Raw genomic sequence first — 10,230 nt, 5'->3', positions numbered from 1 at the left:
CCCGAGATTTATCAAAGCAACCAATTCCTATGAATTAGAGGACAAACAGTCTAGAGGCAATGCAGATTGAAACCACTTCAAAGGTACTGGCCACTTCCTCAGGACATTGTACTTTCTGGCCCACATGCCACTGGGTCTGGGGCTCAAACCATGCCTTGGGCCATGTGGGATCCAGCACCTTAGCTACCACGCCACCTGCCTGGCCGTAGGTTTAACTGTTATTTATGAAGACTGTCTGAGATCTGCAACCTCTCTCCCCAGTACCATTCAGTCACATATACCACAAGACCACAAATCACGTGATCAGTAGCTTAGGACTAACATTCAGTGATATTTAAATCTGTTCACCGTTAGCATCACTTGGGGAGCTTTTTAAAAATACAGATGCCTTGGCCCAAACCTATTGTATCAGCATCTTTGAACAGTAAAACTTCACAGAGGAAGAGGAAGGAGCCCTTGAACTCTGGCATTGTGGGAAGCGCAGAAGTTTATTAGGTACCAAAAAAAAAAAAAAGAGAAGGCTGGGTCAGGATATCGCACATGCAGGACATAGAGGTGTAGAACAGCATGGCGCATGGCTCCTGTTGTGCATCTTTTGAAGACGAGGCTGGTGGTTAGGTTCCCAGCTCTCCTTCAGCTTCTCCGCTAAGCCAGCCCAGCCACGTGGTATCTGCTGGCCTTTCCACTCAGCGGTCCTGGCCACCTCTCAGGATACGCCTCTTTCTCTCCAGCTGCTTTCTCTTGATTTTGTCTCCCTTGGGTCCACAGCCCCGCCTTCCACTACCTTTTGATCCACTAGGGTGGGGGCTTCTTCCTCTCCCTGGTGTTGTGGTCCCCCTTCTTGTGAACTGGGACCAGATTGCTGCTCTAACGCTGATAGCTCCACAGCTTCTTGCGGGGACCACTGGCCTACAGGGGAACATTTAGAATTCCATTTTGGAGCATCTGGAACATTCTGCGAAGGTGTTTAGACATTGCTCTTTAGAATCAGGAGGTTTTGGGGACCAGTAGATGGTGTAATGGCTACATCACTGGACTCCCATGTAGTCGACCGCGCTTCAAGTCCTGGACCTGGAGACTTAAACTCATGCCAGTTGCGTGTGCGTGTGTGCCGAAGATCCCAAGAGGAGAATGGAGGAGAAGGGATTGCAGCGTGGCCATCCCCCCTGGGGGGTGATTTCTCACTTCCTGTCTCTCTGTCTCTCTCTGTCTTTCTGGCGTGTGCACGTGCCCTGTAGCAAAAACCTCTCCAAAATAAAAGAAATCAGGAGGCTTTCAGGGAGTGGGTTGAACAGAACCAACCTCCTTTGTTGCTGATGTCTCAAATACCTGTTCTCATCTTGCCGAGGTGACAGGGTTTGTGATACCAGGACACTGATATACAGGAATTCTGTCCCCTAAGTTGAAGTACATGGCCTAATCCAATTATAGAAATGGGTTGGGAAATAGCTTTCTGATATTTAAAATCTCAAGTCCTTTTCAAAGCAAATTACTCATGGTTAAATTAATTGAAAAGACCTTGTAGCAGATTAAAGCCCTTCAGAGGACATTCATTTTTACCTCCCATAGTTAAATGGGCTGTGTTTTCTGTGGTGACTGTGAGAATTTTTTTTTCCTATTGAACATTTCAGTGTTTGTCTGTAATTGGTCATATTCAACATTTTGTATTTTGTCAGCAGGAAACATGATTACCTATTCTTAGGTTTTTAGGTAATAAAATCAGGGCAATTGTAGCTGGCTTCTGCTAAGGCTAAGAATATTAGAGATGTTTTTGGAGCAGCGGACTCTTGAAAGATTGTGATCCAAGAACAGGACTGCATTCTTTAACTCCTGGTGAATCTGAGAACCGAAGGACTTGATCTGACTCGTGTTCTGTCTGCTTGGGCACTTCCCCGTCCTCTGCCCTCTGCTCACCGTGCTAATTAGAGACATTTTTCTTGAAATAACGTTCCCTCACATTTCCCCCTCCTCTCTCTCCATCCTTCTATGTGCCAGGGATGATAAAATTTGAGAATTGGAAGGAGATACAAAAGTCAGAGTTTGAATGGTTGAGGGAGAGTCCTTTCATTAAGCTTATTGAGAAGGCAGATTTCATTATATTAATAGTCTGCTGAGTCAGCTGGTCCCTTGGACGTTCATGCCACAGTGCTTATTGGACCACGCGTGCTGGTTCTGACCTTCGGAAGCCATTTCCTCAGAAGCCAGTACTTGCTAAAGCTTCCTTGGAGAGGGGAAGACTCGAGAGGGGCCTTGGCAAGTGAGGCAGTGTAAAAGTCAGTCTCCTGGGATGCTGGAGCCAGGGAGAGCTGGCCATGTGCATCACTACCCGGCTCCAAGTTCAGCGATGGCTGCGGTAGGGGGGAGTGGGCCACAGAAAGCCGACATTGTATAGCTGGGCTTGTTTTATTTTCAGAGATAAAATTTTTCATCTGCATGGCACGGAGAGGTCCTCACATGTAGGAAAATACACACAGGATCAAGATACAGGCCGAGTACACCACAATGGGGAAACACAGGAGGAGTCCTAGGAATATGGGATGTTTGACCCACTTGAACTAGCAAGGTGCTGGGGAGGTACAAAGGACATAGTCTCTCTCTCTCTCTTTCTTTTTCTGTGTATTTTCTTTGTTTCCTCCTTTATCATCTGGACATTTCAAATGTTAGCAACAGCGGCCCCCTTTCTGTTACTGAGAAAATATTATAAGCCTCAGACGCCAGGGCTGATGCAGCCTTTGGAGGCGTGTAGGGTGCAGCCTGCCCACACGTACACGAAGCTGAGGGCTTTTGCACAGTGGTGTCTTCCCTGCCACTTGCATTCTCAATTTTTCCAGCACCATCTCTCCCCTCTTGCTGCCCTATGCTTTTGACTTTTCAAAGCCTCCCAGAGCATCCGGATCCAGCCCGCCATCCCTAAGGTTGCCTCATGCTCCAGAAGTACTGGTTCTTTCCCTCCAAAATTGAAACTCCCTTCATGGATTGGTTCTGCTTTCAGCCAGGTGTGACTTGGACAATATGAGTAAAGTGACTCAGAGTAGAACTGGCGTGACCTCTCTGCAGATGAGCCAGTCCGAGGGGCTCTGCATTTTCAGACAGACTGGTTATTCCAGCTTCTTTTCAGATTGGTTCCAAGGTTAGCAGATCCACCTGAGCAGGCCTTCGTGCTGTCCTCTCTGTGCCCAGTGTCCCTCAGTGGATTTAACAGGGACTCCAGGTCACAAGGTAAGCCTGGTGTAGTCGCTTGAGAGTTCTTCAAGAACAGAGCCATGTTTGAAATCATTACTGCTGGCGGCCACTGATCTTACAGTTCCAAATCCAAAATCCCAGAGAGTGTTTCTCTCTCTCTCTCTTTTTTTTTTTTTTTTGTGGAGAGGTTTTTGCTATAGGGCACGTGCACTCGCCAGAAAGACAAAGAGAGACAGAGAGATAGAAAGTGAGAAATCACCCCCGAGGGGGGATGGCCACGCCACAGTCCCTTCTCCTCCATTCTCCTCTCGGGATCTTGGGCATGCACGCACATGCAACCGGCTTGAGTTTAAGCCACTGGGTCCAGGACTTGAACCTCGGTCAACTACATGGGAGTTCAGTGACATAGCCATTACGCTAACTGCTGGTCCCAGCACAGAGAGTGTTTTATACTTCAGTGGCACAGTGTTTATGGAAGACCTGTGGAAAGATGCAGGGTGAGAGGTAGTGGGGACAGCTGACCTTGGGTTAGAAGAGCTGAAATTCGTTCTAGCTCTGCTGCTTCCCTTATTACGGATGTGGCTTTGGATGGAACACTTAGCTTCTGTGAGCCTCAGTCATCTCTTCTGTAAAACAGGGCAGCAGTCCTTGCCCCGTCTGGGTCACTGCTGTATTCCTAGTACCTAGAACAACATCGGGGACTCAGAGCTGAACATGTATTTGCCGAATGAATGAACGAATGAACAGCAGTACTGTAAGAACCGAATGTGGACACTGAAAATTCTGCTCAACTGTCACGTTAGGGATGCTCATGGCCATTTTGCTGTCATTCCTGAATGAGGAAACTAATGATTGGAAAACAAATTTTTCTACACTGGCTTTGTGCAGCCGTAGTGAGGTTTCGGAAGGAACAGAGGACAGAAAGGACAAAGGTGCCTCCAGTGGAGCATGTTTCCTGGCTGTGTCTCAAAGTGTCACTCAGGGCTCAAATGGCGAAGATCTCGGCGACAGACCTCGGAAGCCTGTGCCGTGCCTCATTCATGAGACTGTGCATTGGAGCTTAGACTCGAGTTGGGGAGAACTGAAGGCTGAGGTGACATGCCTTCCTCTGGTGTTGCTCATGGTCTTATTGGCTTAATTGTCCCTTAATTATTTATTCATCTATTAGGTTGTCGGGGAAGCCATGATGTATTTTTTTCTATGCAAAAATGTATCATGACTTTTTCTGACAGCCTCATACATACGTGTGTGTGTGTGTGTGTGTGTGTGTGTGAGTAACTGTTAAAAGTGTATTTATATCTTGCACGAGTGAGTGAGATAGAGAGAAACAAAGAGACAGAGAGACTGCACCCCCACAGGGTCCTGATGTTGTGATACCTGCCCCGCCGCACCCCAGCTTCATCCAGCCCTGGATCTTAGACAGGCTTATACCTGGTGTACTCACGGAGGTCTCTCGATGCAAACCCCAAAGCCTCCCATTCAGTCAGTCTTGTAGAGCATTCTGCATCCTGCCGCGCCATTGTCTGGGCACGTGGGTCCTTTTCTGCAGGTCGTCTCAGAGGCAGCCCTGTGGACCCGAGCTCAGTCAGCTTTCTGGCCCCCTCTCAGCTGGATCCGGCATCAGATCCATCTACAGGACACTCTGGGTTGCTTCACGAAGTGGGCCCCCTCCTGGTTCAGTGGGTAGCCTTGATACTAGCTGGCATGTGACCTTGGCCAAGCCATTTCATCTCTTCGGGCTGTTAACTGACTTACATTCATTCAAATAGTATTTAAGAAGCTACCATGAGGTTCAAGTGTAGGAAAGCGTCAGATATTGATCTGGAATTTTAAATGTGATTTTCAATAAGGATCATCAAGAAACCAGAATGTTTGATGGGACCAGCAGTTGGTATAATAATTATGTCACTGAACTCCCATGTAGTTGACTGCGGTTCGAGTCCTGGACCCAGTGGCCTTAACTCACACCGGGTACATGTGCGTGCGTGCCCAAGATCCCGAGAGGAGAATGGAGGGGAAAGGATTGCAGCGTGGCCATCCCTCCTGGGGGGTAATTTCTTGCTTTCTGTCTCTCTGTCTTTCTGGCAAGCGCATGTGCCCTATAGCAAAAACCTCTCCAAAAAAAAAAAAAGAAAAAGGAAAAAAAAAAAAAAAAAGGAAAAAAAAAAAAAAAAAGGAAAAAAAAAAAAAAAAAGGAAAAAAAAAAAAAAAAAGGAAAAAAAAAAAAAAAAAGGAAAAAAAAAAAAAAAAAGGAAAAAAAAAAAAAAAAAGGAAAAAAAAAAAAAAAAAGGAAAAAAAAAAAAAAAAAGGAAAAAAAAAAAAAAAAAGGAAAAAAAAAAAAAAAAAGGAAAAAAAAAAAAAAAAAGGAAAAAAAAAAAAAAAAAGGAAAAAAAAAAAAAAAAAGGAAAAAAAAAAAAAAAAAGGAAAAAAAAAAAAAAAAAGGAAAAAAAAAAAAAAAAAGGAAAAAAAAAAAAAAAAAGGAAAAAAAAAAAAAAAAAGGAAAAAAAAAAAAAAAAAGGAAAAAAAAAAAAAAAAAGGAAAAAAAAAAAAAAAAAGGAAAAAAAAAAAAAAAAAGGAAAAAAAAAAAAAAAAAGGAAAAAAAAAAAAAAAAAGGAAAAAAAAAAAAAAAAAGGAAAAAAAAAAAAAAAAAGGAAAAAAAAAAAAAAAAAGGAAAAAAAAAAAAAAAAAGGAAAAAAAAAAAAAAAAAGGAAAAAAAAAATGAAAAGAAAAGAAAAAGAAAGAAAGAAATCAGAATGTTTGAGAACCACTGAATTATCCACCTTCCCCTTTGTGGGATACAAAGATACAAATGATCAACTTTGAATTATAATGTCCACATTTTAGTTTAAATAAATCTTCATATTATTGCAATTTATTATCAGCAATCCTTATAATCTACTCATTAAAAAAAAAAAAACGCTCATTAGCTACCTTGACAAGTTTTTTCAAGTTTATTTCATAAGAGTAAGAGAGAAAGTCAAAGACAAGCCCTCTCAACAGGGTCTCGTGCCACAACTACTCTGCCAGCCCTCCCAGCCAACCAGAATCTACAGGTCAAACGGAGAACGGGACCTATGCTTTCCCACGTGGATCCAGCCTCATTGCTGTGCGTGGCCACTGCACCACTGAACTGGACCCACCTCAACATGTTTATGCTTTATCGTTGTAGCAGTCAAAGATACTGACATCCTTACAGTCTTTGAAAAACATCCTTAGAGAGTTTTAGCCACTTTAAATGTTATAGGAGGTTATAAATATTTATTATATGTGCAAATATAATTTATATAACTATATATATATTCCTTACATACTTTAAAAAAGGAAACGGGTTCTTGAGAAAAATAAACATACGTACCTCTACTCCTAGAAGAGCCACCAGACAGCTTCGTGGAGGGGGTGTGAAGGGGCGTCAGCGCTCTGGCTTTGCACCAGGCTGGCACCTATCTGTTGCAGAGAGAGAGGACCACAACAGCAGTTAGCGTGAGCTCATCGGGGTCAGAGTCATAAGTTCACCGGCCTTATAACACAGAAAAAGAAATAACAAATTCCCTTTAGAAGCTGGAAGAGACTGTCAAGATCATTTTAACTCAAAAAAGAACCAGATGGGTCCCACAGGAGCTCAGATGTAGACAGGGGTCTCACCCTCCAACCTCCTGGGGAGTCTCAGCCCTGGTCTCCGCACCCCACTGTCTAGAGGCATCCCCCAGTGGGTGCTACTGGGCTGTCCCCTTCCACCACTACCCCCATGTCAGGGTGGTTCACCCCTATGAGACGACAGTGTCAAGATCACAGCGTCAATCTGCAAAGTCAAGTTTCCTGAGGAGATGGTTTTTGAGTGGTAGAGAAAGAGTTGTGATGCCGGGGCCCACGTGCTGTACAAGGGGACCTCAAAATGTCTGTGGAGAAAGGGAATTCCAGTACAAGTTTATTCTGGCGCAAAAGTGTTTGAACTCCATAAACAGTTTTTTCATAAAATATATTTTCCAATGGCTTTTTTTTTTTTTTTTTTTGGAGAGGTTTTTGCCATAGGGCGTGTGCACTCACCAGACAGACAGAGAGACAGAAAGCGAGAAATCACACCCTCCCCCCCCACCGGGGATGGCCACGCCGCAATCCCTTCTCCTCCATTCTGCTCTCGGGATCTTGGGCATGCACACACACGCACCCGGCATGAGTTTAAGCCAATCTGGGTCCAGGACGCGAACCGCGGTCGACTACATGGGAATCCAGCGACATTGCCATTATGCTAACTACTGGTCCCCCAATGACTTTTTGAAGACCCCCATAAGATCTCACAGGTGAACATCATCCTTGGCCTTGGGTAGACTAGGAAATAGTGTGGACAGGATCTGTTTTCCCAGGGGCTCTTCTCTTCAGCCCAGGCGTGACGAGCTCCACTGGAGACTGCAGTCCCCGTGGCTACCCGTTGTCAAGCCTGCGCCATTCCCACCCTGAAACCTCGCAGCCTGGGTGGGCCTGGGTGGGGAGCTGAGGAGGAGTGAACTCAAGCAGGCTCTGGGCTGCAGGGCAGGGCTCAGGCCCATCTGCTACCGTTCTCTGTGCCAGATTAGGGAGGCTGCAGGTTAGGATCTGCTGACTCTGGCTTGCTTGCACTGACTTTTCAGGAACCCTGGGTGCTGGCTGACCCTCAGGTCCCACAGGACACTGATGCAGCTGGGTTGTCAGAGACCAGAAGGCCTGGGGCAGTTAGTTCTGGATGTCTCTCTGTGCTGGGTACACACTTGCACTCTCCTGCCCTTTGTCCCTCACCCTCCCCTCTCCCCTGTCTCTCCCTTCCCCCCTTTACCATCTTTCAGGGATTCTCCAACTGCTGCCCTTTTGCATCATCAACCAGCTCACCAACGCACCAACCCACCAGCTGACCCATCCATTAGAATTTAGTTTTAGGGAATCGAAATTGATTTAGATGGTTTTAAATCTTGGATTAATTTCATTTTCACATTCACCACTCAGTAGGAGGGAGAAGTGATCTGTTTCCAGGAGGCTATAGGAAGCAGAGGTGTGCATTCCTCTGTACATGGGGAGCTTCCCAACATTTTGAGGGACTTCCTTTGGTAGCCGGAGAGCGAAGGGCCTTGGTATCCAGCCTGGCATGCCTTGTGCTCCCAGCAGGTCAGGCTGAAAATGGGACCAGTCTTCAATAAGTATACTTGCATCCCTGCAGAGAACAGCAGAGACCTGCCTTTTGTCTTTAACCAGTAAGGCCCACTTACCAGGTTGTGGTACAAAGGTCTGACCACTTTTGACATTCAAATTTAATTAGCTTGAACCTCAAGTTTGTATATTGTCACGTGTTTTCTTTCTTGCTTGAGCTTCTTTTCCATAGTAACTCCAGGGAACTAACCCAAGCGATTCTCATCACTGCTGTTGCCTATAGCCACGCTCTTTGGACAGGGGTGCCACGCGGGCACCCTGGGATCTTGTTAACATGCAGGTTCTGAGCAGCAGGGGTAGGACCTGAGGGTCTGTGGGTGATGTTGACGCTGTGAGTCCAAAGACACAGTTTGGGTAGCAAGGGTTGTTTGTTCCCAATCCTTTTTATTTTTTTGGAGAGGTTTTTGCTATAGGGCACGTGCGCGGGCCAAAAAGAGAGAGACAGAGAGACAGAAAGCGAGAAATCACCCCCTGGGAGGATAGCCATGCTGCAGTCTCTTCTCCTCCATTTTCTTCTTGGGACCTTAGGCACGCGCGCCTGGTGTGAGTTTAAGCCACCAGGTCTGGGACTTGAACTGTGGTCGACTACATGGGAGTCCAGCGACATAGCCATTATACCAACTGCTCCCCCCACCCAATCCTTTTCTTGAGAGAGATTTTTGCTATAGACCATGTGCACTTGCTGGAGAGACTGAGAGACAGAAAACAAGAAATCACACCCCCCTCCTCCACGGAGGATGGCCACACTGCAGTCACTTCTCCATTCTCCTCTCAGGATTTTGGACATGCATGCATATGCACCCAGTGTGAGTTTTAAGCCATGAGGTCCGGGACTCAAACTGCAGTCAACCATGTCAAAATCCAGCAACTTAACCATTATGCCATCTGTTGGTCTCAATTCCCAGTTCTTTTCAGATCATGGTGTTCACAAAAATATCTGCAGGGCACATTACCAGGGCTGCTCTGCTTGCCTCAAACCCCAGATATCTTAGAGCTGCGGGAATCAATCTTCCAGTTCACTTTAACCCCCTCGAGGCACCTGGGGGTAGACCAGGGTGTGGCCATTGAGAGGAGAGAAAATACCCAAATGTGATCGGTTCACATGGGGTGTGTGTGGAGTCTCTTTCTCTCCTGTTATCGCAGGCACCGTCCCCTGCCGTGGCTGAAAGCAGCCCACCCCAGGAGCCTAGAGATGCCCATGCCTTGCCCTCTGACCCAGCTGTGAGTCCTCTGGTTATGGAGAGGGAAGAATGAGGCTCTCTCCCCAGCATTACCTCGGCCATGGTTGCCTTGCGTGCCTGTGCATGACTTTCAGTCTGTGATGATGTACCTGGGCATGCAGAGTACGTGCACACACGCACACACATACACCCACACAGTCATGCACACATGCACACACACAGCCATTTTCCCTAAGACGCATGCATTCTTTTTTTTTTTTTTTTTTTTTTGGAAGATGATTAATCTCTTTGTTTTATTAAATATTTTATAATGTACATTAGTAAAGTGATATAATTTTCTTACATTTTTGTAAAGCTTACTTTTGGGTGTTCTATCAGGTTTTTTTAAATTAATTAATTTACATTCATTCACTGAGCATTGCCACAGCACACAAAATGTGACAATGTGATTTCCCATCCAGAATATACTGCATAATGGCTTAATCATACATGTTATCGTCAATAATTTTCCATTTCTAGTTTCATTTATGTGTGTGTGTGTGTGTGTGTATACATATTTTCCCCCTATTCCTCACCCTCTGCCATTTTCCATCCTCCTCCCATACTATCTCAGGTGTCCAAAGTTGTTTTCCACTCCTTTTATTCCCCATTTTATTGATTCACAAAATTTCTTAAATAATCTAATAATCTA

General features: G+C 45.3%; 1 protein-coding gene across 2 annotated transcripts in view; it reads left to right on the top strand.

Moving 5' to 3' along the window:
• Window positions 1-10,230, top strand: part of SCRN1 (secernin 1) — an 88,896-nt gene that overhangs the window by 70,398 nt on the left and 8,268 nt on the right. The gene's annotated exons all lie outside the window — the stretch shown is intronic.

Source organism: Tupaia chinensis, unplaced genomic scaffold (genome assembly GCF_000334495.1).
Source record: "Tupaia chinensis unplaced genomic scaffold, TupChi_1.0 Scaffold000170_1, whole genome shotgun sequence".
NCBI classification, from domain to species: domain Eukaryota; kingdom Metazoa; phylum Chordata; class Mammalia; order Scandentia; family Tupaiidae; genus Tupaia; species Tupaia belangeri.
This window is presented reverse-complemented; position numbering and strand designations above follow the sequence as displayed.